Raw genomic sequence first — 7,345 nt, forward strand, 5'->3', positions numbered from 1 at the left:
TGGTTATTTTATGAATGTTTTTTAATTCTTTATTTTATGATATTAAAACATGTTGGAGTGAGAATAAAATTCTTATTATTTTTATGTGAGATAAGTTTGAAGGCTTTGAATGTAAAAATAAATTATTTTTATTCTAGGTGCATTATCATATAATTTTGTAGCTCTTGTCACTTAAGAATACTTTTAGTGGCAGTCACTTTATTATAGAATATATGATTTTTAGTTATCACATTGATCACCACAAAGATATATTAATGACGACCATCACTGATTGTTACAACATGTAGCTCTTTTAATGATAATAGGAGGCAGCCACTAAGAATTTTTTTAGTAGCGGCCACTAGCAACTATTGCAAAAAATATAATCTTTTAGTGATCGAAATATGGCCACCATTAATATCACTCTTTAGTGACCATTATTTGGCTATCACTAATAATATAATTTTTTGTGGCGATCACTTATGAAAGCCGCAAAGGTATCCTTTTATGACCATATGATGGCTACCATTACAAATTTTTTTTGTGACAGTCGTTTCAATTTACCACTAAAGTTTGATCTTTTAGTGTCTAGGATCTAACTGTCACTAAATAGATTTTTTTAGTAGCAGCCATATTTTGGTTTACTAATTATTTTAGTGATCGAACTTTAAGTGACCAGTGTGGCAGCCATTACTGATCGTCATTAAATAGATTTAATAGCAATTTTTGAAACTTTTAGTGGCATTCTTGGCCACTATTAAAAATTAATTTTCTTATATTGTAACTTTTTTTTGAATGCTCACTTAATGCCCTTGGATTTTCTTTTTATTTTTCTCTTTCTTCTGGCTCTTTTATTTGTTCGATAGCTTTTAAAATCTCTTAAAATATTAAAAAAAAATATTTCTAGCCAATGGAGATAAAAAATAGCCGTTAGACATGTTCTGTATAGTTCTAAAAATTCTGCAAACTAGCTATTGGAGATGTCAGCAATAGTCGAGTCGACTTGGATCAAATAGGGATTGACTCAAGTTGACTATGAGTTGGCTTGATAGAAGTAAGAGTCAACTCAATGTCTGGTATAAAAAATATACCTCTTTATCTTTCTTGAAAGAATTGATTCGACTGTTGGGAGTCAGCTCGGAGCTATTTAAGAGTTGACTTAAGATCGAGTAGGAGCGACTTGAAGTTAGACTGAAAAATATATCTTTTTATCATGCTTAAAAAAGTCAATTTATAGATTATGTTACTTAAATTTTATGTGTTAGAGTTGATTCTTTAAAGCTTGGAGTCGATTTTTGACTTTTTTCCATTTGATTTTTTATGATGTCACTCCTTTAATATGCTTTCTTTGGCTCTTAACTTGGCATTCACAATAGACTTCCCGAAAATAAACTTTGCTACTTAAAATATTTTTAACAAGAACTTTTGCAACTCATTAGTATCAAAATATATATACTCAAATATTTTGTATTTATCAAAATCAATTCTTAGATCAACATATATTTTTATTTTAAAAATATATTATTTTTTATTTATTTAAATATGATGTTCAAGAAAAAAATAGTATAATCTAGAAGTTTAGACCAGTGTACTCTTTTGCACTTGATCGTGTATATATATTTTAAGGCATAAGAAGCACAAAAATACATATGTATATAGAGAGATTATGAGAGGCTAATCCCTACTCTTTTTCTACCCTACAACCATTCCATCCTCAAGGACTAAATCTAACTAGAATCAAAACCTTGCCCTTTGCTCAAGTGGCAAGTATTAATATCATCTAGAAAAAAAACAATAAGTGGTGATATGAAGAAATACATTAAAATTGAATGTATAAAGTTTCTGATTTTGGAGGTCCAAGCTGAGGCTTTAGGTTTTGCGACCATCCTCAATTGGCCTCAAATCCTTTCACATAATACATTAGTATTTGTTAATACTAATCTATTATAGCATAATGCTATAAGGTTTGCTTCATTTTTATGATATTAATTGGACTTACCCAAATGCAACATAATAATTAGCCACTCCTGATGGTTTTCAAGAATTGATATCCCTGGTAATAGGAAACAAATTCATGATTTGTATTTTGACAACCAAATATTAGGAGGGAAAAAAATTGAAATAGTTTTATTAGATAATGTAATCCTCATTTTAACATAAAAAAGATAAATTACCATGAAAATATATTTATGAACATTAACTCTCAAGATTTGCATTGACATTAGTGAAATTGAATCTTCATCAATTCTTTAGAAAGTTTTGCATCAAAGAAAATGGTTAAAAGAAATCAAAGAAGCATGATTGTATTACAAAAGTCCTACTATGACAAACCTTTGAATTGTTGTGTCCAATTATAAATATATGAATCAAGAAAATAGAAAGATTAAGATCATGTTGAAACTAGTGGCTAGCACAGTAGGAATAAGTATGGAGGATTAAGTTATGAGGTCTTGGGGCAAGAGGTGTGCATGAAAAAAATGTTGAAACCATGGGTTCAAATTTTGAAAAATTAGCCATGTGAAGCCTGCCTCCAACTCTTTCCCATTTTATGTAGAGCTAGTCCAACATGTATGCAAGGGTACCCTACCTCTAAGAAAAAAATTTGATCATATATAAAATGATAAATGCATATGTTCCCTCTCTTTTTGAATGCAATATGCTAGTTTTAAATTTTTTAGGTTTCAAATTTAAAAGATGGAAGATAAAAATTTGTAGAATCTAAATAGAGTCTAGAGTTGCATATTCTTCCTCACTTGATTGTATGCATGTTGCTTTCTTTATAAGGTATAGGACCCATGGAAAAAGGTATAAAGAACACTGGAATTAAGAATAATATATATATGTATTGTATATAAGAGGCCCATGGCAAGGCTTCAAGCTTGGAGGCCAACATCATATAGCCATCCTCGAAACATTTATACTCTATATGATAGAGTCCAGAATATAAGATGCATGTGTAGATTGTGGATATCTATGGTTCTCTAAGGATTTATTTGGTTTGTGGGAAAAAATTTTTTTTTTTCTGAAATGATATTTCTGAGAAATTGATTCATGAGAATATAATTCTCAAAAAAAAATTTTAGCATATTGAGTTCACCGTGAAAAAATAGCTTATTATTGAGTGACTTATGTTTGATTGAATATCCATTTTTTTGAAAAGAATTATGTAAATAATTATTATACCTTTAATATAAAAAAAAATCTTATTACATTTTACAATTACTATTGTTTGCAAATAGAAATTTATAATGGTTAAAAGTAGTTTTGGCTGCAGTTAGTGGTAAAGGAGGGTTTGAGGTATTGTGATGGAGAGAATGGTCATGATTTGAGATGTTGTAATGGATAGAATAGTCATTTCAATTTGAGATTTTTGATGGCTTGAAAAAAATATTTTTAAAAAAAATAGACCTCCAATTTCCATCCCATATAAAAGTCAAAATCCGTGTCCTATATGAATTTTCTTTATCATAAAATATGAAAATTTTATATTCATGGAGTATCTTTTTCTAATCTCTCTCCTTTGAAAATCTAACCAAATAAGAGAATATTTTTTTCACTTTCTGTTAACCACACATTTTACCCTCCACTTCCTATGAACCAAATGAGTCATAAGATTGGGAAGGATAGGTAATAATTTTAGTTAGCAAGTGTGTTTGATATATACTATCCTAATTATAGAAAGAAAGTTTAAAACTTCAATTCCTCTAGAATTTTGGTGCTTGAGGAAGAGACTATGTATGAAAAGAAATCAAAATATTAAAGAAATATTTTTTAAATACAAACCATGCTCATGAGTAAGTGAGAATAGCCTTATACACACACACACACACACACACATATATATATATATATATAATTTTGGTGCTTGAGGAAGAGACTATGTATGAAAAGAAATCAAAATATTAAAGAAATATTTTCTAAATGCAACCCATGCGCATGGGTAAGAAAGAACAGCCTTATATATATATATATATAATATAATATATATGTATGTATGTATGTATGTATGTATATGTATGTATGTATATTCTTTTCTCAAGTTGAGAGGTGCATAAATTATTTTGGGCAGCACATCAATTGTTTTGGTGTTTTAGAAGAGACCCAATTTGAAAATTCAAGATTGCTTGCATGAAGTCATTCTTGAAACATTATCTATTTTTATTTGGCTTAATTATGTAAAAAATTTTAAACTTTTTGAAGATTTTTATATTCATCCTAAACTTTTATTTAGTATAATCACATCATTAAACTTTTAAATTATTTTAATTTGGATCCCAGCTCTAACTTTTATCTACCTGCCATGATTGAGTTGTCATGTGATATCATATGAACCACTTATGTAGATATGAAAAAAGATTTCAAAATTTTTTTTCTCCCTTTCTCGTATCTTCTTCCATCTAAAGTTTTTGCTAGTGGGAAGACTAAAAGTATCCTCTCCCAGTAGATCTCTATCCTCTCTTCTTTCTATCTCTTTGGAATAAAAAGAAGATATTCCATTTTTGGATAGATAGCCATCAAAACTAATGCAAGGCTATCTCCTCCAACCCTCTTTCATGCCAATTTCATCGTTCCACTCACCTCTCATCAATGAAAGGAATCCTCTCCTTCACTCACCCAAGACCCTCTTCCTCCCTTTATAGTTAACAACGTCTTCTTTCTTAAAGGTGTTCTTATGGCCAGAATGGGAAGATCACCTCCTCCCTTCTTTTTGTTTATTTTTTATATTTAATTTAGATTTTAGATATTATTTATTAGCCTCTTTTCCATAGCCTATCTGACCATTTATGTTGTTGTTGTATTTATTGAGCAGAGAAAAGGAATGGTGATGTTGATTTCAGATTCTTCAGTGAATTGAGAGTTTGTAAGGGAGATTAGATTTGTAGGTTCTTGCATTCTTTTTATTGATCTCTTTTTTTTTTTTCTTTTTAATAGATCTTTTACCACATAAGCAACTTGATGCTATATAACCAAGCCACGTGGTAACTCTGTTATGGCAGAATAATGAAAATTAGACCTAGAGTCCAAATTGAAACAATATGAAAATTTGATAATCTGATTGCACTAAATAAAAATTTAGGATGGAATTGAAGATCTTCAAAAAATTTAAGATTTTATGCATAGATAGAATAGTATATAGTAGTTACAAATATTAATATCATAAAATATTAATATATCAATATCAAAGATTATACTATATACTGCAAGATTTTACTTCATTCCTTCAAGATTCATTGACTATCGTGCATGATCAAGAATTAGTCATTTTTCAGATTTTCAAGAATAGAAATCCTTGACATGTGAGAACTATTATTGATTCCTATTTGTGACATCCAAACATGGCCATAGTGATTTCATACAATAAATAAAATTGATTATAAATGATATGGTTTGATTGAGTACATGAATAATTTTAATAGATATAAAATCCTCCTACCACTTCTACAAGAAAAAAAAGGACAAATACTCACGAAGATAGACATCTATTATAAGCTTATTAATTTCTTAAATCTCACTATCTATATTTGGATTACCATATAAAGAAATTTAAGATATGTTTTATCATTATCCAAATTGATTTTTATTTTTACCATATAAAGATTTACTTCAGAGAGGAAATAGTGAGAAAGGTAAGCATATTGAAACTCTAAAAAATTTAATTCTTAAAAAAATATTTTTTTATATTGAAAAATTATTTTTTTTCTTTTGAAGGTTAGACATGTAAAATTGATCTCCAAAGCTTTTCTATTATATTAGAACAGGAATCCAACATATGCATTGTACATCCATACAAGAAACGCCCCAAAAAGACCAAGATGAGAAGGTTAACTAAAGAATGTGCTTTGTGCTGATTGTAGATTAAGGACATCTTACTAGTATTTTGATGATGTTATTTTATTTGATATTACCTATTTGATGGATAAATTTGATGTGATGCTTATTTTGATTGTTGAAGTAAACCATCATGGCTAGCTTGTGTTGCTCGACTATACTTTTCTTTTAGATGAAACTAGGGAGACATATTCTTGGTTGTTTAAGACTTGGCTATCTTATATGTTTGGACATCCTTTGACTGTTATGATCAAAGACAGAAGTAAAACCTTGCTAGATATAGTTGTCATGATATTTCCAAAAGCTTGTCACCATCTATGCCTATGGCATGTAATGAAAAGTGTTGTGGTGTAGTAGGAAAGATATCATTAGTCCCATATTGATTGTAAATCAAAAAGGACTCCGATTTATATAGGAAGGAAACATTCTTCTCATGCGAGACATCTTTTAGATTCAAATCTAGAGAGACAAAATCGTGAGATCTATGGACCAAAATGGATAATATCTCATGGATCAAGCTATAAGCCTTTGACCATAATAGTTGCGTGTTAGATAAGGGACTATTCTTATGACTATGAAGCCCCTCCCATCTATACACAGACTCCAACTTGATCAAGGGCCTATGATAAAAATAAGAAGAAGGGTACCTCTTATCTGTACATAGACTTCTCTTTGACTGAAAGGTTATGTTGTGGTGTAGGAGGAAATGTATTATTAGTCTCACATTGGTTATGAGTCAAGGAAGACTCTGGCTTATATAGTAAGGGAGCACTTCATATGAGGTGCCTTTTGGATTGAAATCTGGAGAGACAAAACTGTCAGGCCCATGAGTCAGAGCAGACAATATTTACATGTCGAGTCATGAGCCCTTAACCACAATAAAAAAAATTTCAAAAACTTTCAAGGACTTATGGAATGCAAAGAGATATAAGGAAGACTTTGAAAATAACATAATATGATTTTTTAATGCTGATGAACTTGAAAAATATCGAAGAAAAATGGTTGAGAAGTATTGACTCAGCGGTAGTGCATATTAGAAGTACCGCAAGAAGATTGAGATCCTTAGGCCTTAGTTTTTGTGAAAGATACTTTTTGGGCAAGAATATCTATTATCTTATATGGTGAGAGCATGAAGCCTGTTTTTGATAAGCACGTCCATAGCAACACTATTATAAGGGCTAGGAATGGGTTGGATTGGCTCGTGATCTAATTTGACACATTTGGATTTGACCTAGTCCATTCTTGAAGACCGAATAAATTTGGGGTTCAGGCTCAACTATTTGATCCATTTCAAATAGTGGGTCAGGTTTGGTTTTTATATGCCTTGATCTAAATCAATTGATTTCATCCATAAACCATCTAAGTCTAGTTCAGGTTTGATTATTATATAACCAATCCAATTTGATCCAAAATCATGTTTGGATATATAGCATTTATAATGTTAGAATAAACTTCATTATGGGATATAGGTTTTTATCATATACAATTATATATAAAATTTTAGGAAGAAAAATTTCATGTAACTAATATCAGCAAC

Source organism: Elaeis guineensis, chromosome 3 (genome assembly GCF_000442705.2).
Source record: "Elaeis guineensis isolate ETL-2024a chromosome 3, EG11, whole genome shotgun sequence".
NCBI lineage: Eukaryota > Viridiplantae > Streptophyta > Magnoliopsida > Arecales > Arecaceae > Elaeis > Elaeis guineensis.